The sequence below is a fragment of the Magnolia sinica genome, chromosome 11, assembly GCF_029962835.1.
Source record: "Magnolia sinica isolate HGM2019 chromosome 11, MsV1, whole genome shotgun sequence".
Taxonomy (NCBI): Eukaryota; Viridiplantae; Streptophyta; class Magnoliopsida; order Magnoliales; family Magnoliaceae; genus Magnolia; species Magnolia sinica.
In genome coordinates, this window is record NC_080583.1 from 46,066,838 (window position 1) to 46,093,525 (window position 26,688).

Genomic DNA, 26,688 nt, shown 5'->3' on the forward strand with positions numbered 1-26,688 from the left:
CCAGTGAGAAAGCACATATGCATGCAAACATGGATTGGGTAATGGACCGGTATGCTGGCCCACCCCAAAGCAATAAGTTATTCCAACCTACAGATTGGAGCATAGGAAAAATATCAAAAGGAGCAACATGATTAATATCAACTGGATGCTGAACAATAACATTACACAATCTGATGTCCCGAACATAAGATGGATTGTCCTTAGGAGCCCTAAGATGACGCTTAGTGATAGGGCCGATCTGGAAGAAGAAGACGGACCACGGGACATTGATTTTCTTCTTCTAGAAGCCATATGCAACAAGGATTTCAAGAATATAAAAAATTACAAAGGATTGAGAAAAGGGTTTTCTCAAATCAGATTTTTTAAAAGAAAAATCTCAAATCTCAACTAAATTTGAAATAGACAACTCCAAGAGAGAAGTAGAAGCAATCTTGACACAAATCTATAAGCAAAATGTAAATGGAGCACTAACCTTGAAGATTTTGGAAGATGTGTTCGACTAGTCGTGTGTCGGCTCGTTGGAGAGTGAAGTTGAAATGAAGAAGAAGATGACTTCCCTCAAATTTTAAGTGAATCCACGCGATTCACGATTGGTTGTGGATATACACGACCGGTCGTAGCACGACTGGTCGTGGATACTTACGACTAGTCGAGTACAGGCCAAAAAATCTGATTTTTGCATATTTTTCAAGATTTGAAAACTGAACTAGCAAATACATACACTATGATACAAATAGGCATAATTAATCATTTTAAAATGCACATGCCGAGATTAAATTTTATTTTGTTAAACCTGCTTTTGTCGAGCGGTTTAGTGAAAATATCAGCACGTTGATTCTCGGTAGGGATATATTCCAAAGATATAACCTTTTCTTCAACTAATTCCCGAATATAATGAAATCTAATATCAATGTGCTTAGTACAAGAATACTGAATTAGATTTTTTGAAATATTTATGGCACTGAAATTATCACAATATAATAACATAGAATCCTGTTTAATTCCATAATCACTTAGCATACATTTCATCCAAACAAGTTGTGTACATGTATTACCAGCTGCGATATATTCAACTTCAGCTGTTGAAAGTGATATAGAACTTTGTTTCTTATTAAACCAAGAAACTAAACAGTTTCTGATATAAAAACAACCACCACTGGTTGATTTTCGATCATCAAGATTACCAGCCCAGTCAGCATCCGAGTACCCAGCTCATTGAACACTAGTCTCATGAGGATACCAGAGATCGAGATTAACAGTACTTATGACATATCGTATAATTTGCTTGACAGCAGTCAAGTGCGACTCTTTGGTTCAGACTGATATCTAGTATAAATACCAACACTTAGAGCGATATCGGGTCTACTAGCAGTTAAATACAATAGACTACTAATCATACTCTGATATAATTTCGGATCCACATTTTTACCTGCAGAATCTTTTGAGAGTTTCAAGGTTGTACTCATAGGAGTATCAAAGTTCTTACCATTCTCAAATCCAAATCTCTTAATCAAGTTCATAGCATATTTAGATTGAGAAATGAACATTCCATCAGGTTTTTGTTTTACTTGCAACCCGAGGAAATAATTCAATTCCCCAACCAAGCTCATTTCAAACTGAGATTTCATCAAATCTGCAAACTCAATAGATATGTCAGTACAGGTAGATCCATAAATGATATCATCAACATAGATTTGTACTAATACGATGTGATCCTTATATTTTTTAATAAACAGAGTTTTATCAACATATCCCATTTGAAAATTATGGCTTAATAGAAACTTTGTTAGTTTCTCGTACCATGCCCTAGGATCTTGTTTTAAACCATAAAGTGCCTTTTTAAGACGATACACATGATTAACATTTTTGTGGTCTTCAAAACCCATTGGTTGTTCAACATAAACATACTCATGCAGATCGCCATTTAAAAATGCACTTTTCACATCCATTTGGTAAATCTTAAACTTTCTAAAACACGCAATGGATATAAAGAGTCTGATTGATTCAAGACGTGCTACTGGTGTAAAGGTTTTATCATAGTCAATACCTTCAATTTGAGTGTAACCTTGTACCACTAGTCTAGCCTTATTTCTAATTATATTACCAAGTTCGTCAGACTTATTTTCGAAAATTCATTTAGTACCAATGATGTGTTTATCTTTAGGTCTAGGTACGAGATACCAAACATTATTTCTCACAAATTGGTTAAGTTCTTCTTGCATCGTAACAATCCAGTTTTTATCAGCAAGAGCTTCTTTTATGTTAGATGGTTCTATCTGGGATGTAAAACATACGTAATTGCATATATCCTTAAGTTGTCTATGGGTACGAACACCAGTGAGAGGGTTTCCAAGAATCTGTGTGGTTGGATAATCTTTAATAGTCCTCAGTTCAGAATCAGTCTGATTAGATAAAATATCAGATTTATCAATTACTAGTACTTTATCATTATTTGAATTTGAGACTGGTGTATTTAAGTGATCATCAATGACCACATTGATGGATTCTTGAATCACACCGGTCCTTTTGTTCAGAACCCTATAAGCTCGACTGTTTAAAGAGTATCTTAAAAAGATCCCTTCATCACTCTTCGTATCAAACTTTCCCAGATGTTCACAATCTTGTAAAATATAACACTTGCTGCCAAAAACTCGAAAGTATTTAATAGTAGGCTTTTTATCAAACCACATTTTGTAAGTCGTTTTATTATTACCTTTACTAGTGTAAACCCGGTTAATAATATAGCAAGCTGTATTGACTGCTTCAGCCCAAAGATTCTTAGAGAGCTTCCTTCATACTATTCAACATGACATTAGCCATTTCTTGAAGCACTCTATTTTTCCTTTCAATTGTACCATTTTGTTGTGGAGTTTTGGGTGCTGAGAATTCATGTAATATTCCCTGGTCGCTACAGAACTTCTCAAAACTATTATTCTCAAATTCAGATGCATGATCACTACGAATCTTATTGACTTGAGAACCTTTTTCAGTTTGAATATTTTTAAGAACATTTTTCACTTCTTCAAAGGTTTTTGATTTGTCCTTTAAGAAGACTACCCAAGTATATCTGGTAAAGTCATCTACAATTACTAAGATATATCTTTTGCCACCTTAACTTTCCGTCCTGGTAGGTCCTACAAGATCCATATGGAGAAGCTTAGGTGGTCTTGATGTGGTATTGGAATTCACCTTTTTGTGTGAGTTCCTTATTTGTTTGCCAATCTGGCATTTACCACATATTTTACCTAATTTTTGTAGTTTGGGTAAACCTCTTATATGTTCCCGTTTGCTCAATCTATATAGATTTCGGTAGTGTACATGTCCAAGACGTTTGTGCCACAAATCAGTCTCGTCTGTTTGGACCATGTAACATGATTGATTAGATGAGCTGGATTCGCTAACAATATAGCAGTTTTCAGACGTTCTACGTCCAGTTAGTATTACTGAACCCTTGTTGTTTAGAATCTCACAACTTTGTTTAGAAAACCGTACACTATGGTTATTATCACAAATCTGAGATATACTTAGAAGATTATGTTTTAGTCCTTCAACGTACAACACATTTTTAATCAAAAGAAGGTTATAGAGTTGAACCGTACCTTGGCCCATAATCTTGCAGTTGTTGCCATTCTCAAATGTGACTGAACCGTCAGTCATGTCTTTGAGATCGGTGAATAAAGCCTTGTCGCCTGTCATATGCCTGGAGCATCCACTATCTAGGTACCACTTAGAATGGCTTGTTGCTTTGAAAGCGGTGTGGGCAACCAAGCAAGTGACCTTTGGAACCCATTTCATAACCATTTTGGGTTTAGGAGGATAGCGGGTCTTCTTTCGATTGTAAGAGTTATAAGTATGACCCAGTAAGGTAGACTTTAGAAGCTCCTTAAGTAAATCAACTATCTTTTCTACCAAAGGACTTTGGTTTTTCTTTTTATAGTTGATATGTCTTTTAGGTTTTTGAACAGATTTAAAGTTTTTAGAAAACATTTGATCTTTCCCTTTTGAGTTTAAGATCTCTCCCTTTACAAACGTGGGAGAAGTATTCTTTGGTTTAGGAGGAACACTCTTGTCATAGCCCAACCGGATCGATCGCCACATTTTCTCGATCCAGATAAGAGTTTTTCTAATTTAGGATCACCTTGGGCATATTTCCAGGTTTCCTTTAAACTCAAGAGAGAAGAGACTTTATGTTTTAGTTGTTCATTTTCAGATTTAAGATTTTCAAACTGGGAGGTTTTAAAATCTAAATCGCATTTTGTCTTTTTAAAACAGTCTGAAATATGGGACTTTTCTAAAACAAGAGATTCATAAATTTCTTTGAGTTTAAAAAATTTCTCTTTTTGAAGTTTCAAGTTCACAACAATTTTACAACTTTCCTTGTATAAGGCATTGTAAGCATCTTGAAGATCATCTTCATTTTCATATTCACAATTCAGATTTTCTTCATTAGTCGAGTCATCATTATCTGAAAAAGTGAATTTGGCTAGAGTCATAAGGGCCTTAACATCACTCCCTAACTTAGTTTCAAAATCTTCTGATTCAGAAGAGACTTCAGAATTAGAGGACTCATCCTAAGTAGCCATCATACTTTTCTTTTTTGACTTGCCCTTATTAGGATATTTGTTAGCCAAATGCCCATACTCATGGCAGTTGTAACATTGACTGTCTTTTAATGATTTTCTAGTTTTAGGTTTAGGTTTCTTTTTATCAAATGCTTTTTGAAAATCAACCCACTTTTTACTTTTAAAATTTTTATAAAATCTCTTTGCCAAAAGAGCCATATCATCCTCAGAGTTTTTTAAATCAAAATTTAAATCATTTTCATGAAAACCATTTTTAGAAGTTTTTAAAGCAATAAATTTACCTTTTGGACCTTTAAAGGTTAACTCATAAGTCTGTAATGAGCCAACTAATTCCTCAACCCTCATATTGTTCGTATCACAAAGTTCCTGAATTGCGGTTACTTTAGAATTGAATCGTTCAAGAAGTGAGCGTAGTATTTTAGCACATATCTTGCTTTTAGGAATTTTATCGCCTAGACCCCACATAGAGTTTACAATGTCATTTAATCTGGTATAGAAGTCCATGAACATTTCATTTTCTTCCATACGTATTTCCTCAAATTTAGTTGTGAGGATTTGTATCTTAGATTTCTTGACAATTGAAGTACCCTCGTGTGTCATTTCCAATATATCCCAAGCATGTTTTATAGAATCACAGGATATAATTCTTTTAAATTCATCCAGTGATAGTGCACAAGTAATTGCATTTAATGCTTTAGCATTTGCACTACTCTCAATTTTCTGAAGTGTGGTCCAAGAGAAATACGATGTAATTTTCATAGATTTTGAACCATCAATCCCGGTTACTTCAGTGGTAGGAGGGGTCCATTCATTCACTGTGGATAGCCACACTTTCATCCATGGATTTAAGGAAGATCCTCATCCTGGCTTTCCAATACACATAGTTGGAGCCATCAAAGGGTGGAGGCTTAGTGACTGATAGGCTATCAAAATTTGACATCTTTTATATAGCTGAGATCGTTAGCTTAGGAATTAAATCCAAATAAAAAGCAATAAGAGCGAGCTATTAGGCTTTGATACCACTTGAAATGGCCAAGCTATATGTCCTAGAGGGGTGGTGACTAGGACTATGCCAAATTTTAAGATAAATACAGCGGAAATATAGAAAGATAGAACTGAATAAATAAATCAATTCACACTGTTGATTGCTAGCTCAAAATATTGATAGTTCTAAGGACAACGATGCACCATAAAAATGGCAGGGCAACCTTACTAGAACAAATAGAGAAACTGAAGCTCAAAGTAATAAAGAGATAGCAAAAATATAATGCTGAAATGTAAATCTAAATTATTACAATATTCCCCACTTTGCTTGAAATGTAAAATTTACAACATTCACATCCACACATACATTCCACAATTCTGAATGATAAAAGATAGGAAATATAAATCACACATCCACAACACAAAGAATTATAGTGGTTCGCCTGTGTGTTCACCAACTGTTAAACAACAGCCACACAGAATGCTACTCTACTCCTAATATCCTCACACAGGGGATATTAGCGTTCACTATGAAATAAGTTTTCACAGGTTCACCCAAAACCTTCACAATTGTGTCTTTTTCAAAGGGCTTACACAATTCAAAAACCCTCACTTCTGAGTTTTCTGCCTCTCCTCAGATAACCAACAACTTTGAGATTTTTCTAGCTCAACCTCAAATAAAAACAAACAATGTAAATTACACAAATTGTAAAATACCTGATTTTTTCCTTCGTTGTAGCAGCCCAGAAGAACCAAGTCGAAGTAGAGATTTGAATGTCAAAGTTCAATGTCCAATACTCACTTTATAATGGTTCTAGGTTCTAATAGATTTTAAGTTAAAACAAAAGGGCTAGCTTAATTGATTTTGATTCCAGAAAAAGAAAAACAACAATTCCTCTTTTCAGATTATATTGGAATACAAGAAACAAAATCAATTAAGAAAGCTAAAAAAAGAGAATATTAAATATGCACACTTAGTTTATATGGAGAACTGACTTATCTCTTAGAAGGCCGAATTAATTTAGCTTGAAGTTCTTTAATTTTTTATCTATAATTCTGAGATTTGTGCTCTATTTATAGGTGAGAAAATCACACCTTCGACTGGTCTAAGGACCTCTACGACTGGTCGTAGAATCAACAGATATTTGAAAATTTGGGCGTGATAAGATTTGCCAGTTTCACGACTGGTCGTAGGTCTCCTTCGACTGGTCGTAGGATCCCTTCGAATGGTCGTAGGTGGCCAAATTTCAACGATGTTCTTTGAGTCATAGGTCTACGACTGGTTGAAGATGCAGTCGACACTGTTCCTATGACTGGTTGAACAGTCCTCAGGACTAGTCGAAGCCTAACAGAAAATTTTCAATTTTTGTAACAAACTTACGACTAATCTAGGAAATGTTTACACAAGTCGAAGCAGTGTTAGGACTAGTCAAACAAAGTCCAGGACTAGTCATAGAACAGATCAAACTTACTTATATAAAACATATGAATTATGTATCCAAAATGGCCTACTCTAAAGGTCAACCTAAGGTCAGTCATACCTCAATAGTGAAGTAAGAAAAGTGAAACTTTAGAGATGAGTGACCTTTGAAAGTAATGGAACTTAAAGTCTTGATGTCGTTTAAACTTGAGAGCTTTTTGAGATTTTGAGATTGAACTTGAAAGCGTCTTGAGATCTTGAGGTTGAACTTGAAAGCTTCTTGAGATTCTTGACTTGTGAATAGTGCTTGTCAACCTAAGTTGATCTTGAGTAGAGCATTATTCTTCACAGATGCAAGCTTCATAACAGTGTCTTTGGCACCACAAATTTGACAACACAAAGGGTTATAAACTATGACACTTACAAAGGCAATGCATAACATGTACAAGGACAATACTTTAAGACAAGAACAAGATCTACTTCAAGAACTGCGAGATCAAGTACATTTTTAGAGTTTTAAAACTAAATCGAAAGACGAGATCATGTTCAAGACTCAAGGTGAACTACAACTCAAGAACTACGAATTCAAGCTTCATCATGTGTCAAGAACTCAAGCTTCATGAACTTCAAAGATCAACCAATATCTGAAGAAAAAGAAGGTTTAATGTTCATACTTCATGTTTAAGGTATGAATGACCTTAGATTGACCTTAGGGTAGGTTATTTCGGATACATAATTCAATTGCTTACTTTATAAGTGTTTCGGTCAGTTCTTAAACTAGTCCTGGACTCTGTTCGACTAGTCCTAGTACTAGCTCGATCAGTCTAAGAAATTCCTCAACCAGTCCTAAGATTGTTGCAAAATTTCAAAATTTTTTATTGAACCATGACCAGTCCTGGAGACTGCTCGCCCAGTCGTGTGAACAGTGCACGACTCATCCTCGACCAGTCCTACAGCCATGACTCGAACTCCAATGACTGTTTCAGCACCTCACGACCAGTCATGGACAGATCACGACCAGTCGTAGAGGTCCCTCGACTGGTCGTGGATGACCTATGACCAATCGTGGAACGGTTTTATCCGATCGCGCTCAAAATTTTAAAAATCAGTTCAACCTACGACCATTCGTAGTGTTTATAGGACCAGTCGAAGGTACGACTTCTGCACTTATAAATAGAGCACAATTTTCAGAGTTTGATATCGAATTCAAGTAAAATCAAGGCATCACTCTGAGAGATAAGTTTGTAATCTTCTTAAGCTAGATTGTGCATATTTAATATTCTCTTTTTATTAGCTTTTTATATTTGATTTTGTTTTTGCATTCCAATTTGATTTGAAAGAGGAATTGTGATATTTCACTTCTTGGAATCAAAATCAAATAGAGCTAGCCCAACACGGTTTAATTTAAAATCAATTAGAAGCTAGAACCATTTCAAAGTGAGTATTGGACATTGAACTTCTATACGAAAATCTGCTCCGATTTGGTTCTTCTGGGCTGCAACAAAAGGAGAAATCCAGGTATTTTACATTATTGTAATTTCCATTGTATTGGTTTCTTTTGAGATTAAGCCAGAAAAATCTCATTGTTTTGGTTATCTGAGGAGAGTCAGAAAACTCAGAGTGTGGGGTTTTTGAATTGTGTAAGCCCACTTGAAAGACACAATTGTGAGGATTTTAGGTGAACTTGAGAAAAACCTATTTTCATAGTGGACGCTAATATCCACTATGTGAGGATATTAGGAGTGGAGTAGCTATGTGGCTGTTGTTGAACAGTTGGTGTACACACAGGCGAACCACTATAATTCTTTGTGTTTTGTGGATGTGTGATTTAATTTCTGTATCTTTAATCATTCAATATTGTGGAATGTATTTATAGATGTGAATGTTGTAATCTTTTACATTTCAAGCATTGTGGGGAATGTTGTAATAACTTAGATTTCATTTCTTTGTTGTTTACTTATTTATTTATTCCTCTGTATCAAGTTTGAGTTTTTAATACAAAGATCTTTCAAGGAATCAGGTTGTCCTACCATAACCTTGGTTTTTGGTGTAAGGTTGTCCTTAGAACAACATTTGTATCAATCTCTCAATACTCATACATTTGAGTTTACTTTACATTTCAGTATTGTGAATTGATTATAGTGCTATCCTTCCTTTAATTGTCTAAATTCCACAGTTATTATTTTAATTTGGCGGCATAGTCCTATTCACCCCCCTCTAGGATATATAGCTTGACCTTTTCAAGTGGTATCAGAGATTAATAGCTCATTTTAAGTGTTATTTATTTTTAGATTTATTTCCTGAGTTAATCGATCTAAGCCATTTATAAGATGTCAAATTTTGATAGCCTTTCAGTCATTAGGCCTCCACCATTTGATGGCACTAATTATGCCTATTGGAAAGCCAGCATGAGAATTTTTTTTTAAAAAATCCATGGATGATAACGTGTGGCAAGCCACAGTGATTGAATGGACCCCTCCTACCACTGAAGTAACTGGAATCGATGGATCCAAATCCATGAGAATGACACCATACTTCTCTTGGACCACACTTCAAAAAAGTGAGAGTAGTGCAAATGCAAAAGCACTAAATGCAATCACTTGCACACTATCACCGGATGAATTCAAAAGAATTATATCCTGTGATTCTGCAAAGTAAGCTTGGGATATTTTAGAAATGACACATGAGGAAACATCATTTGTCAAGAAATCTAAAGTCCAAATCCTCACAACCAAATTTGAGGAAATACGTATGGAAGAAAATGAAATGTTCATGGACTTCTATACAAGATTGAATGACATTGTGAACTCTATGTGGGGTCTTGGTGATAAAATCCCAGAAAGTAAAGTGTGTGTAAAAATACTACGCTCACTTCCTGAACGGTTCAATTCTAAGGTTACTGCGATCCAGGAACTTCGTGATACGGATAACATGAGGGTAGAAGAATTAGTTGGCTCTTTACAAACTTATGAGTTAACTTTTAAAGCTCTTAAAGGTAAATCTATCACTCTTAAATCTTCTAAAAATGTTTTTCAAGAAAATAATTGCAATTCTAATTTAGAAAACTCTGAAGATGATATGACCCTTTTAGCGAAAAAGTTTTACAAAATTTTTAAAAGTAAAAAGAGGGTTGATTTTTAAAAATCTAATGATTAGAAGAAATCTAAACCTAAAATTGGAAAATCATTAAAAGACAGTTATTGTTACAACTGCCATGAATATGGGCATCTACCAAACAAGTGTCCTAAAAGGGACAAACCTAAAAAGAAAGGAATGTTGGCTACTTGGGATGAATCCACTGATTCTGAAGCCTCTTCTGAATCAGAAGATTCTGAAACTGAGTTGGGCAGTAAGTTAAAGCCCTTATGACTCTAGTCAAATTCACTTTTTCAGATAACGATGATTCAACTAGTGAAGAAAATCTGAATAATGATAATGAAAATGGAGAAGATCTTAAAGATGCTTATAATGCCCTTTACAAGGAGAGTTATAAAATTGTTGTTAAACTTAAACTTCAGAAAGAAAAGTTTTTGAATCTTAAAGAAAATTTTGAAACTCTTGTTTTAGAAAAATCCCACATTTCAGATTGCTTTGAAAAATTGAAATGCGATTTAGATTTCAAAACCTCCCTTATTGAAATTTTAAAATCTGAAAATGAAAAACTTAAACTTGAAATCTCTTCACTTTTGAGTTTAAAGGATACATATAGGTATGCCCAAGGTGATCTAAAGTTAGAAAAACTTTTTTTTGGATCAAGAAAATGTGGGGGCCGATCTGGTTTAGGCTACAATAAAAATGTTCCTCCTAAACAGAAGAATACTCTTCCTAAGTTTGTGAAATGAGAGTCTTCAAACTCAAAAGGGAATAGTTCTAATCAAAGTTTTTCCAAAAATACTAAAACTTTTCAATCTTTCAAACATAAAAGTAATCATATCAACTATAAAAATCAGAATCGAAACCCTTTAGCTGGAAAAATAGTTGATTTTCTTAAGGAGCTTTTAAAATCTAACTCAGTGGGTCATTCTTACAACTACAAACATAAGATGACCAACTATACTCTTAAACCCAAAACAGTTATGAAATGGGTTCCTAAGGTTACTTACTTGGTTGCCCACATGACTTTTAAAGCTACAAGTCATTCAAAGTGGTACTTAGATAGTGGATGCTCAAGGCATATGACTGGTGATAAAGGTCTGTTCACCGATCTTAAAGACATGACTGATGGCTCAGTCAAATTTGGTGATGGTAGCAACTGCATGATTATTGGCCAAGGTACGGTTCAACTCTTTAACCTTCCCTTATTTGAGAATGTTTTATACGTTGAAGGATTAAAACACAATCTGTTAAGCATATCTCAAATATGCGATAACAATCATAGCGTAAAATTTACTATTGTGAAATTTTAAACAAAAAGGGTTTTGTAATATTAACTGGTCATAGAACTTTTAAAAACTGTTATATTGTTAGTGATTCTAGCTTATCTAGTTAATCGTGTTACATGGTCCATACCGATGAGACTGAGTTATGGCATAAACGCCTTGGACATGTACACCACGGTAATTTATCTAGATTGAGCAAAAGAGAACTGATAAGAGGTCTACCTAAATTACAGAAAGTGGACAAAATTTTTGGCGAATGCCAAATTGGTAAGCAAATTAGGAGTACTCATGAAAATGTGAACTCCAATGCCATATCCAAACCACTCGAACTTCTCCACATGGATCTTATAGGACCAATCAGGATGAAGAGTCGAGGAGTCAAAAAATCTATACTAGTAATCGTGGATGACTATACCAGATTCACTTGGGTAGCCTTCTTAAGAGATAAATCAGAAACCTTTGATGAAGTGAAAAGTGTTCTCAAACGAATCCAAAAGGAAAAAGGTTCTCAAGTCTGTAAGATCCGTAGTGATCATGGATCAGAATTTGAGAATAGCAGTTTTGAGAAATTCTATTGTGATTAGGGAATATCACATGAATTCTCTGCACTCAAAACTTCACAATAAAAAGGAATTGTGGAAAGAAAAAATAGAGTGCTTCAAGAAATGGCTAATGTAATATTGAATAGTCTGAAGCTCCCTAAAAATCTTTGGGTTGAAGCTATAAATGTTGCATGTTAGATAATCAACCGAGTTTATATAAGTAAGTCATATAATAAAATGCTTATGAACTGTGGTTTGATAAGAAGCCTACTGTCAGATACTTTCGAGTTTTTAGCAGTAAGTGCTATATTTTACGTGATCGTGAAAATCTGTGAAAGTTTGACACTAAAAGTGATGAAGGTATCTTTTTAGGGTATTCTTTGAATAGTCGAGCATATCGAGTACTGAATAAGAGGACCAGTGTTATTCAAGAGTCCATCAATGTGGTCATTGACGATCACTTGAATACACTTGCCTCAAGTTCAGATAATGATGAAGTTCTTTTAATTGACAAATCAAATACTTCATCAAATCAAACTAACTCTGAACTGAGGACTATTAAAGATCATTCAACTACTCAAATTCTTGGAAACTCTCTCACTCGTGTGCGCACTCATAGACAACTAGAAGATATATGTAATTACGTGTGCTTTACATCCCAGATAGAACCGACAAACGTAAAAGAAGCTCTTACTGACAAACACTGGATTGTTGCGATGCAAAATGAGCTTAATCAATTTATTAAAAATGATGTTTGGTATCTTGTTCCTAGACCTAAAGATAAACACATTATCAGAACTAAGTGGGTTTTTAAAAATAAGTCTGATGAACTTGGTAATATAATTAGAAACAAGGCTAGACTGGTTGTATAAGGATACACTCAAATTGAAGGCATCGATTATGATGAAACCTTTGCCCCAGTAGCTTGTCATGAATCTATCAGACTATTTATATCCATTACTTGCTTTAGAAAATTCAAAATTTATCAAATGGATGTAAAGAGTGCTTTCTTAAATGGCGATCTGCATGAAGAAGTTTATGTTGAACAACCAACGGGTTTTGAAGACCCTAAGAATGTTGATCATGTCTATCGCTTAAAAAAGACTCTCTATGGTTTGAAACAAGCACCCAGGGCATGGTACGAAAAATTGACTAAATTTCTACTAAGTCATAATTTTCTAATGGGAAAGTGTTGATAAGACACTTTTTGTTAAGAAACATAATGATCATATCTTAATGGTGTAGATCTATGTTGATGATATTATTTATAGATCTACCTGTACTAAAATGACTGTTGAGTTTGCAGATTTAATGAAATCTAAGTTCGGAATGAGCATGGTTGGGGAATTGAATTATTTCCTAGGGTTGCAAGTATAATAATAACCTGATGGTATCTTTATTTCTCAAACCAAATATTCTCTGAACTTAATTAAAAAGTTCAGATTTGAGAATGGGAAAAATTTTGATACTCCTGTGAGTAGATCATTCAGACTCTCAAAAGACTCTACAGGTAAAAGTGTGGATCCTAAATTATATCGTAGTATGATTGGCAATTTACTTTATTTAACTGCAAGTAGACTTGACATTGCTTTTAGCGTTGAAATTTGTGCTAGATATCAATCTGACCCTAAAGAGTCACATTTAACTACTGTTAAGAGATTATGTGATATGTCGCAAGTTCAGCTAATCTGGGTCTTTGTTATCTACATGATACTAGTGTTCAATTAGCTAGTTACACTAATGCTGATTGGGCTGGTAATGTTGATGATAGGAAATCAACCAATAGTCGTTGTTTCTATATTGGGAACTGTTTAGTTTCTTGGCAAAGCAAGAAGCAAAGTTCTGTATCGCTCTCAACTACTGAGGCTGAATACATCGCAGCTGGAAATGCATGTACTCAGCTTGTTTGGATGAATAGAATGTTAAGTGATTACGGAATTGCATAGGATTCAATGGTTTTATATTGTTATAATTCTAGTGCAATAAATATATCTAAAAATCCAATCCAGCATTCACGAACCAAGCACATTGACATTAAATATCACTACATTCGTGAATTAGTGGAAGAAAAAAATAATTTCATTGGAATACATTCCGACCGAGGCTCAACTTGCTGACATTTTCACTAAACCGCTTGACAAAAGCAGGTTTAATAAATTAAAATTTGATCTTGGTATGTACAATTTAAATTAATTAATTATGCATTTCTGTATTATAGTATATGTATATATATATTTGTTAATTTATTTGATTAAATTTTAAAATTATATGAAAAATGCATGTTTTTGTGTTTACACGACCAGTCGAGGGCGTACTCGACCAGTCATGGCACGACCGATCGAGGACGTCCCACGACCAGTCGTGTAGCACGCTAGATCTTTTAATTTGGGGAAAACTCTTTCTTCCTCATTTCCTCTTTTCTCTCCAACGGGCCGTAGCTCGACTAGTCATACCCACCTTCTAAGATCTTCATGGTTAGTGCGTTAAATTCATTTTTCTTGTAGATTCTAGTCTATATCACTTCATTTTCACTCTTAGAGTTATTTATTTTGTGATTCATTGAGGTTTTTGGGGATTTCTTTTGTAAAGTCTGATTTAGCAAAACCCCACTCTACATCCTTTGTATTCTCATGATTTTTTTGTATTCTTAATTGCAAATGGATGTTAGAGGTAAGAAGAAAACTTCTCATGGTGCGTCATCTTCTAGATCGACACCTATCACATGGCGCCATCTTCGGTCACCCGAAGATGATCCCTCCTATGTGCGGGATTTGCGGTTGCGCAATGTGATAGTTGAGTGACCTGTACATGTTGAACATCTTGCCCCTTTTGATCTCCTTCCGCTTCTCTAATCTGTAGGATGGGATAACATTCTACATTGGGGTGGGCCGGCATATCGGTCTACTATGCAGGCTATGTTCGCATGCATTTCTGATTTCTCTACAGAAAATTTTACTTTTAAAATTGCTACTAGAGAAGGCCCATTTGAAGTTGATCGTCATTTGATATCTGGCCTTATGGATTTGCTGTCAATGATGAGGGTATTCCTATTAGTTCTCTAGTTGAGAAACCTTCTGAATCAGAAAAACGTATGCTTACGAGGGCATTATGCAATATAGATGCGCAATGGACCTAGAATGGGAATGCGCTTGCTTCAAGGTTTTTGTTACCCAGATATAGAGTCCTTCACAGGATTTTTATTTCAAATGTCTATCCTAGGTCTGGTAACAAAACCGAACTCACTGCTTTCATGGTTCGAATTTTGCATTCCATCATTTCTGGTGTTAATGTCTGTCTTCCTTCATTAATCTGTCATTCTATTATCCAATTCCATCTTCATCCTGGCTACATCGATATTCCTTTTGTATATCTTATGACTGTGTTAGCTACTCACATGCTAGTTGCTATGCCTGTTGGAGAGGCACCCATTCATCATCTCATCTTCAACAATAAAAATATAAACAAAATGAATTTGAGATTGGCTGATGGTCAAGTGAATGTGGGTGGTGGTGGAGCTAAAGCAGTGAATGAAGAAGAAGGCAGTTTACCTGATGATGTTAACATGGATGATATCTTTAATGAACTTGAATCAGATTCTGAGGCTGATCCTGACTATCAGCCTTTTGATTTTGCTGAGAGGTTACAATCTCTTAAGGAACAGGTGGGTTAGATACGTGTAACCCAAGATTCTCAATTTTCTTATATGCACAAATATATGAGGTGCTTGAATAAGGGTTTACACAAAATTGATCCATCTATCGTGCACCTTCTTCTGGATCTGATTGAGTTTTTGTTTGGTTTGTAATAACTCTTTGAATACATCACTTTCTTTCAGTTTGTTAGATTGAATTTGGATGAACTTGGTTCATGTTGGTTATTTATATATTTGCACTTTATTTGCTTATATCTTGAATTATCTGCTCCCTTATTCCTTTTGTGTTCTCCATATCTTGATTTCTTCCTTTGTCATATTGTGACAAAAAGGGGGAGAAGTTTAGCATGCTTTGCGGATTTGTGAATATGTGGATATGGTAGATATGTAGTTTTTTTTTCTTTCCTTGTGAAAGGGGGAGGGATTGAGTAAGGGGGAGTAGTGTTGATGCAAGTTAATGATAACTAGTGCATGATTCTTTAACCAGGTTGTAACTGGTTTCGTTTAATAACTGGTGCATGATTCTTTGTGCATGATAACCTATGCATGATTCTTTATTTGTATTGGTTATGTTACTGTGGAGTGTGTTTTGTCACAAATTTGACAAAGGGGGAGATTGTAAGTGCGATAGTCTCTTGCTCCTTTAGTTGTCAAATTTTGTAGTGCCAAAACCACAATCTGTGTCTTGTGTAGCACATTGGTATATATATATGGTTAAGGCAATGCATAACATGTACAAGGACAATGCTTCAAGACAAGAACAAGATCTACTTCAAGAATTGCAAGATCAAGTACATTGTTTAGAGTTTTAAAACTAAATCGAAAGACGAGATCATGTTCAAGACTCAAGGTGAAGTACAACTCAAGAACTATGAATTCAAGCTTCATCATGTGTCAAGAACTCAACCTTCATGAACTTCAAACATCAACCAACATCTGAAGAAAAAGAAGGTTCAATGTTCATACTTCATGTTTAAGGTATGAATGACCTTAGATTAACCTTAGGGTAGGTCATTTCGGATACATAATTCAATTGCTTACTTTATAAGTGTTTCAGTCAGTTCTTAGACTAGTCCTAGACTCTGTTCAACTAGTCCTAGTACTGGCTCGACCAATCCAAGAAATTCCTCAACCAGTCCTAAGATTGTTGTAAAATTTTAAAATTTTTTGTTGAGCCACGACCAGTCCTGGAGATTGCTCGACCAGTCGTGTGAACAGTGCACGACTCGTCCTCGACCAGTCCTATAGCCACGACTCGAACTCCAATGACTGTTTCAGCACCTCACGACCAGTCGTGGACAGATCACGACCAGTCGTAGAGGTCCCTCGACCGGTCGTGGATGGCCTACGACCAATTGTGGAATGGTTTTATCCGATCGCGCTCAAAATTTCAAAAATTAGTTTGACTTATGATCATTCATAGTGTTCATAGGACCAGTCGAAGGTACGACTTCTGCACTTATAAATAGAGCACGATTTTCAGAGTTTGACATCGAATTCAAGTAAAATCAAGGCATCACTCTGAGAGATAAGTTTGTAATCTTTTTAAGCTAGATTGTGCATATTTAATATTCTCTTTTTATTAGCTTTTTATATTTGATTTGGTTTCTGCATTCCAATTTGATTTGAAAGAGGAATTGTGATATTCCACTTCTTGGAATCAAAATCAAATAGAGTTAGCCCAACACGGTTTAATTTAAAATCAATTAGAAGCTAGAACCATTTCAAAGTGAGTATTGGACATTGAACTTCTATACAAACATCTGCTCCGATTTGGTTCTTCCAGGCTGCAATAAAAGGAGAAATCCTGGTATTTTACATTATTGTAATTTCCATTGTATTGGTTTCTTTTGAGATTAAGCCAGAAAAATCTCATCGTTTTGGTTGTCTGAGAGAGCCAGAAAACTCAGAGTGTGGGGTTTTTGAATTGTGTAAGCCCACTTGAAAGACACAATTGTAAGGGTTTTAGGTGAACTTGAGAAAAACCTGTTTTCATAATGAATGTTAATATCCACTTTATAAGGATATTAGGAGTGGAGTAGTTGTGTGGCTGTTATTGAATAGTTAGTGTACACACAGGCGAACCACTATAATTCTTTGTGTTTTGTGGATGTCTGATTTAATTTCTATATCTTTTATCATTCAATATTGTGGAATGTATTTGTGGATGTGAATGTTATAATCTTTTACATTTCAAGCATTGAGGGGAATGTTGTAATAACTTAGATTTCATTTCTTTGTTGTTTACTTATTTATTTATTCCTCTGTATCAAGTTTGAGTTTTTGATATGAAGATCTTTCTAGGAATCAGGTTGTCCTACCATAAACCTTGGTTTTTGGTGTAAGGTTGTCCTTAGAATAACATTTGTATCAATCTCTCAATACTCATACATTTGAGGTTGCTTTACATTTCAGTATTATGAATTGATTATAGTGCTATTCTTCCTTTAATTATTTAAATTCCATAGTTATTATTTTAATTTATCCCCTCTCGAACATATAGCTTGGCCTTTTTAGATCTATGCCAAGACTGTGTTTATGGTGCGATCTGATAAACGGATTGGCCGTAAAGGACTTGTCAGATCTACAGTTGTCGTTCCTCGATCAGGGCTACAAGTATACCAATTGGTGCAGGAAAATTTCCCTAACCCATGGGGGAAGTTTGGTCAGAATCTGATGGTCCGAAGTCTTCAATTTCGCCCACAAGCGAATGGCCCAATTCACTTAAGTTTCAATACATTTTCTAAAGGTATTCGCGTTTCTCACACACTCTACTCCGAGCTCAAGTTTTGCAGTTCTGGATACTATTTGGGCTTGATTCTTACGATGTTTGTCAAGTCCAATAAGGCGGTCATAACCTTATAGTTTCACGGTAATTGGACTTTCGACGCTCGGTCCAGGTCTGATACAGAGTTTCAATGTGCTCCCAAGAGCAACTGGGTTTTGAGATTGCTCCTAGGTTTTTAAGTAATGTTAAATTAGTAATTTTAAGGGTTTTGGGTCTTGTAGTTTGTATAGAAAGTGGTTCAAGCTAAATCCATTTATTATTTAGTTTAGTACTTAACTAAATTCCACCCTAATTACGACAGAATAAGGTCCTAGTAGTTCATCATCTATTATTTAGTTTAGTTCTATGTTCCTTTTGGGTACTTTTAGTTAGCATATTATTTTAATTATTTTTCTAGTAGTTCATCATCAAGTCTACTTTATCTTTACCAAATTTCATTAGATTTCATATTGTAAAAAAATTCTAAAAATTCTAGAAGTAATAGCTATCCGAAGTAATAATTTTTGGACAGTTGTCATATCAAACTAGATTCAATGATATTAAAATTTTTATTATATTTTAAAGTTATTTTTATATGAAATTAGACTTATCAAGCTTCAATCTGGCTTTTGAATCACCTAAATCAGAGTTATATTGAGGGAGATATGACTTTTTGAAGTCGGTAGAAAAGTGTAAAAAATCGTGGCAAGGATTCACCGAATTTCGGTGCATCGGCGATGCATCGCGGTCGGTGCAGTGACGCCGCGGTCGGCTGTGCTATCCGGTGGTGGTTTTGCCACCTGATATTTGCAAGCCACCTGATATTTGTAAGCCACCTGATATTTGAAATGGGTTTATTTTATAAACTAGAATGAGTTATTCGATGTACAATATATGATTTAGGGATAGGAGAAGCTGCTCTATCCAAATAACTTACTTATTTCATGAGATTACAAAAGGTTAATTGTCAAAAACCCATTTCATTTATATATTCACTATTTATAATAAATTTTAGTTTAAGTATTGTTCTTCATTATTTAAACTTTAGGATTTGTGTCTAATATGAAAGTACTTAGAAAAATTTGAAGAATAAGGTGGTGAAAGGCGAGATTTTTGAAGGAAATGGATTGAAAGGGGATTTGAGGCTTTAGGATTGAGTTCTAAGAAGTCAATAAGGGGTTATGATCGACCCATTGCCCAAGGACGTCTAGCTCCAAGTTAGCAAAAATCTGAGACGTTACACGGATGGCTGGAATACAAAACATATATTAAGGTGGGTCCCATCCCACATGCACAACACGTGTGGGGTGGGCCCCACACGAGCTGGAAGAGGATGGATGGTGGATTACAAAACAACATTATAATAGGGTCCATGAAGCTTGCTGATGTTATCAACAATTGATGTTGCTGGGGCCCACCATCCCTTTGGATGGTCTGGATGTAACATTACTTCATGGTGGGCCCTACAGAGCTTGCTGACATCACAGCAGTGGGACCCATAGAGCTTGGTGGTGTCAATTACACTAGCTATATAACTGGTGTGAGGTACCTAACTAATTCGTTCAGCTAGGTGGGTCCCACATGGGGCTAGATGACATAGATTTCTCACATACACAAAGGTGGGCTCTACCATGATGGATGACATGGATACACCACACGCATCAGGTGGGCCATGTGGCATCAAGAGAGAGAGGGAAAGAGAGAGAGAGAGAGAGAGAGAGAGAGAGAGAGTAGCGGAGGGACCCTACCACTATGGGCCCCTCTTAGATCACAACACATACATTAAGATGGGTCTCACCATATGTAGGCCCTTCAATCACAAAATAAAATCACCCACCTCAAGATCTCTTCTTCATTCCTCCACCAATGGGTTCTAGAGCTCCAAGGAAACAAGATTCAAGATTCAAGATTGAGATTGATTTTGGAGGGTGGGATTGGGTGGTAGGGAGTGGGCCATACCAAGCTTCTCTCCAATGGACGTCCACCTCTCTTATGGTTGCTTGGGAGATGGAGTTTGAAATGAGAGAGAGATGAGAGAGAGGTGATGTAAGAGGGTGATGGGTGAAAAGGTGAGTGATGGGTGTGTACTTGATATATAAGGGATGTGTAAGAGAGAGAGAGAGTTGACTTTAGGGTTGCATGGGGATGGGGTGTGAGGTGATGTGTGCTTGACATGAGATGTGATTAATGAGATTGATTTGAAAGCTCTCTCTTAAGTTTTGCAACTGCGTGGCATTTTTCTTGAACTTAACGTGGGCCCACATCTCCTGGCACTGGTATCACCTCGGTGCGCGAGACGCGACATCAGAACCGCGGTGACGGTGCAGTCGTTAGGGTACAAGTCTCAAGTCGAGCCGAATCTGGAATGCGGGATACGACTCAGGATCGCGCAAACGCAGTTATAGATCACGGGTCATCGGAATTCTACCGGGAGGACCGAGGAAGCCTATGGAACGGTACGGTCTAGGATATGGGTCTTATATACCATGCCTAGGAGACAATGGTGAACAACGGGATTTACCAATCTCCCTATCTCAAAATAAGATAAGAAGATATCCAAAGCTATCACAGCATCTATTATAATTTAAATCACAATAAATTATAGAAAACTGAAAATATTCCTTTAATATCAAACTATAAATCAATGAAGTTTAATGAGAATAAGAATCAAAGCAAAATAAACATCCAAACACGCTACAAGCTTTACCTCTTCGCCCTATTTGAGAGGTTTAGCCAACCATAAACATGATTGAAACCAAATCTCTTAAACAAAGCATGAAAAATAAACTATGGAAGAAGAAAAACTCTTTGGTGGCTACTCCACCCTTGTGTATGCTTCTTGAGACCTTTCTAAATCCTAGAAGAAGCTTTGGAGCATCCTAGGGAGTATTATTTATAGTTGTGGAACTCCAACTTTCGCACCCAGTTGGAAAAATCTAGAAACCGCTTCAAATTTACACACTCTGCGCAGTTTTTCAAAATAGACTCAGAGTTTAAACCGCCTCAAATTTATACACTCTGTGCAGTTTTCTAAAATAAACTCAGAGTTTCGAAATATGCTTTTTCAGGACAATTTTAAGAATATATTTGTTTTCAGGACAATTTCAGGATTAATTTTCTTCACTTCAAATCTTTGATTCTATTCATTCCTCACTTGGTTTTCTTAGATCTTTAGCATGTGAATTCTTTATTAATGACTCTCAAATCTCTAAATCTTCATTTAGCAATCTTTTAAGCATAAATCTTTCTTTTAGCATCAATTTCACCTTAAACTCTTGAAATCACCTCGTACATGAAAACATGCATAATTAAATCAATTAAGCACTATCATATTTATAAAACCAAGGTATAAATAAGGGGATATATGCAATATTTCACACTCAACACACCCCCCAACCATCATTTTGCTAATCTCGAGCAAAACATGCGTGAAGTGATCTTTAATCTTCAATGTTCAAATCAGTTTCAGAAAACAATCTTTCATGCAATCAAGTATGAATGAGTACAATATAAAGAAGCGAGAATGCAATTTTGAAATCCTAGAACCGAATCACATGAGCAATCAATAAAAAATTTTCTTTATCAATCATTTAAGAGCATAGTTCATATATCAAAATTTTCCAATGTACTTAGTGAATTCTATTTACTTTCCATAACATATTACTATTTTATAATGTTAGTCATGCTCATCACCTCAAGTTTTATTGAATAATCAAGTACTGATTCCAAACTTATCACCTTTTCCTTCTTTTTCTAGTTTTTGATTTTATATCGACGGTATTATTTATTCATTCTTTTCAAACTTTTCATTCATTTTCGATCTTTTCATCATACATGACATTTTTGTCGATCTCTCTATTTTTTAATTAATTTTTTTCATCTTTTTAAGGTGGATAAAATTCTCCAAAGTTAATTCTCAATATCTATCAATGATACTATTGAGGCACAAAAAGTATTCCATCTCATTGCATGTCCGTTGCACTGGTTAGTGAACTCCATGGTACAGATCCTTCCCAAGGTTGTGCACTCCTTATTTTAGTGTAAAGAGGGAGTATTTTGGTAAAAAGTAGTGACTGAGAGTATTTTGGTAAAAATGAGTGACTGGGAGTATTTTGGTAAAAATGAGTGACTAAGAGTATTTTGGTAAAAACACAGTGACTGGGAGTATTTTGGTAAAAAGCAGTGACTGGGAGTATTTTGGTATAAATAAGTGACTGGGAGTATTTTGGTAAAAATGAGTGACTGGGGGTATTTTAGTAAAAAGGGATGAATGAGGGTATTTTGGTAAAAAAGGATGAATGAGGGTATTTTAGTAAAAATGAGTGAATGAGGGTATTTTGGTAAAAAGGAGCGGATATGGTTATTTTGGTAAAAGGAGTGGATGGACACTACTTTGTATTAAGGAAGAAGTGAGTGGACACCACTATTTAAGGAAGAAGTTGGTGAACACCATTGTTTAAGGAAGGAGGTTGGTTGTTGCTATGACTGAAAGTTGGGCGAGTTTAACCCGATCGACCCATGATTGACCCGACATTGGGTTGGGCTCGGGCAGGATATGTCAGGTCTGATCTCAAGCTTGGGCTATACAAACACCAACTCGATAAAACTTGGGTTGAGCTTGGGTTGAGGTCTCGGGTTGCCCGACCCAACCTGAACCCGATCAATATATAAGTTATTTATAAATTATAATTGAGAGTGGATCGTTTGTGTTGAAGGCACACTAATGATGTAGGGTCTCATTTGTCCACATCATTTCCAAGGACTCAAGCTAACAAGATATGCCAGATTTCTCTCTCCAAAATAGATTGTGTGCTATGCTACATGACTTTTAAATGAGTAGTTGTCCTATATTTTAGCTTGTTTTTTTAAAGAAAAAAATGAAGTTCTTTATGATGAATAATCACATATATAATTAATAAAATTATAGATATAAAAAATAAGTCCTATATTGAAATATAATAAACTAATGTAATAACGAAAATATTAGCACGTATACACCCGACCAACCCCATCAACCCGATCGAGCCCGCTTGGGTTGGGCTTGGGTTGAGAATTCCCAACCCGAGATTGGGTTGGGTTGGGTTAGGGTTGAGGTATAGGAACCTTGGGTTGGGTTAGGGTTAAGCACCAACCCGACCCAACCCGCCCGACTTTCAGCCCTAGTTGTTGCCTTAAGGGGAAGTGGTGGTGATCACCATTGTTTAAGGGAGGAGACTGGGAGGCCTATAAATACCCCCTCCCATTCCTCATTTGGACAAGAGATAAGAGGGAGACAAGAGGGAGACGAGGAGGAGAGAAGAAGGAAATCCATTGTGCGCTGAAATCCATTATGTGTGCACCAAAACTTCTTGTGCGCCAATCCCATTATGCGCCAAATCCTCTTGAGCGCAACTCCTTTCTCCCTTGTCTTAAAGCCAGCGCACAACGGCCCTTCTTTTTCTCCCATGTCATGAAGCCAGCGTACAATGCCCCTTTCTCTCCCTTGTCCTAGCGCACAATGCCCATTTTCATATTCAAAGTGTTATGTGCCACTTTTTGTGGAATGTTGTCCACATTCCAAACATTGTGCACCACTTCTCTTGGAACTTTGTCATAATACAAGCGCCGAATGCCACCTTTCAAGGAGAAGCCTAGTGCACAATCTTCTCCAATGCCATTTCATATGGGACTTTGTCCTGATACCATGGTTGTGCGCCACTTTGGTTGGATGCTTGTCCTAAGACAATGGTTGTGCGCCACTTTGGTTGGAGGTTTGTCTTAAAGGAGGGCTCTCTGCGCCACTTTGAAAGGGAACTTGTCTTAAGACTTGGCTCTTACGCCACTTTGCATGGAGCAATGTCTTAAGACTTGGCTTATACACCACTTTGAAAGGGAAGTTGTCCTGATGCTTGGCTTCCAATGCCCCTTCTTATGGAAAGTTGTCCTGAGACAAGCCTTTTGTTGTCTTAATGGATACTCTATGTGCCACTTCAAGAGGTACTTGTACTGAGACAAGTCTTTTGTTGTCTTGACGGATACTCAAGGGATGATCGCTCCACATTTCAAGGGATGATCGCCGCTCCACATTTCAAGGGATGATCACTCCACATTTCAAGGGACGATCGTCGCTCCACATTTCAAGAGATGATCGCTCCACATTTCAAGGGATGATCATCGCTCCACATTTCAAGGGATGATTGCTTCACATTTCAAGGGATAATCGCCACTCCACATTTCAAGAGATGATCGCTCCACATTTCAAGGGATGATCGCCACTCCACATTTCAAGAGATGATCGCTCCACATTTCAAGGGATGATCGCCACTCCATATTTCAAGGGATGATCACTGCTCCACATTTCAAGGAATGATCACTGCTCCACATTTCAAGAGATGATCATCGCTCCACATTTCAAGGGTTTCACTGGAAGAATGAACGGAAGGATGATCAGAACTGATCTCAACGGTCCAATCAAGGAAGAATGATCAGAAATGATCTCAACGGTCCGATCAAGGAAGAATGAATGGAAGAATGATTAGAACTGATCTCAATGGTCCGATCAAGTAAGGATGAACGAAAAGATGATCAGAACTGATCTCAATGGCCAGATCTAGGGTTTCAAGCCTGCATAACCTTTCTGCCTTGGCGATGAACATCAAAAGCGTCGAAATGCTGCCGAAATTGCCATCGGACTGTCTTCTATTTCATTCATTGCGTTGCATTAATTGTACTCTATTTTCAGAATCAAGGAAATCTGATGATGTAAATGAACTCAAAATAAATAGAATTATGATCATTGTTCTCTCAGTCTTTTTTTGTTATCATTGAATAATTCCCCAAATTAAACGCTTTTGTTTCTTGTTCGAAACAGATACACATACTAACAATGAGAAATTCTAGTACAATTCACAGAAAACAATTTGAATGTCACTTGTGACTTAGATTAACATGATATTCGAACTTCCTCTTAATCAATTAAATATAAGAATTTAGGCGATAGTCTACTCGGTTGATCAAACTCCAACAATTCAAAGTTCAATATCCATCTTATCATCATACTTAAAGCATTCTTAATTCCACAAATTATCATTTCCCAAACATGTTTTTAACTTAAAAATTTGAAAATTTTCACAATTTTTGTTCAAAACTAAGAAAGCACTGATCAGTTTACTTAATTTACACCCCCAACCTAAAACCTACATTGTCCTCGATGTAAAAGATATGAGCATGCAATGCATATGAGATAACAAAAAGAAATGGGAATTGATGAGAAGATAATACCTAAAGAAGGAGAATTGAAACTCTTTCAAAGTTCTTAACATGTAAATGGGTTAGCATGAAGACTAATCAAACTGAAATCAAACTATCCTAATCCTAAATCCTATGAAAGCAATAAACCTAGCTACACCTCCATCAGACTAAGAGGTCAATCCTGGTACACAGGATCAGTCAGAGGCATGGACATGTCCTCTGAATCAAACTTCTCAACAAATGGCTTGAGACGATGTCCATTCACTTTGAAAACATTATCATTTGTTAGATTCTTTATCTCAACGGCCCTATGAAGATAAACATTAGTAAGAGTGAAAGGGCTAGTCCAACAAGATTGAAGTTTTTTCAGAAAAAGATGTAACCGAGAATTGTACAGAAGGACTTTTTGACCAGTTATGAATGATTTCCAAAGGATGTTCTTATCATAGAACACCTTATCCTGTCCTTGTAAATTCTTAAGTTCTCATAAGTGTCGTTTCGGATTTCCTCAAGTTCATTTAGTTGGAGCTTACGTAGCGAGCCAATGTTGTCCAAGTTAAAGTTCAGATTTTTGATAGCCCAATAAGCTTTATGCTCCAGCTCCACAATCAAGTGACAAGCTTTCCCATAGACAAGTCTAAAGGGAGACATTTCAATGGGGGTCTTAAAAGTTATACGATAAGCCCATAAAGCATCGGTAAAATGGATTGATCAATCCTTACGGTCAGGGTTAACCATTTTTTAGAATTTATTTAATTTATCTGTTGAAAATATCGACTTGCTCGCTTGTTTGCGGGTGATATGGAGTGCTCACTTTATGAGAGATGCCATATTTTTTTCATTAAGTTCTCAAATGGTCTATTACAAAAGTGTGAACCTCCATCATTAAGGATGGCTCGAGGCATTCCGAACCGAAAAAGGATATTTTCTTTTAAGAATCAAATGACCGTTTTATGATCATTATTTTGGCATGAGATCGCTTCAACCCACTTAGTGACATAGTCTACTGTTAACAAAATGTAAATATTCCTAAAGTATTGGGGGGATGGTCTGATGAAATCGATGCCCCGGCAATCAAATGCTTCAATGATAAGAATGGGGTTCAGAGGCATCATATTTCGATGGGATAAC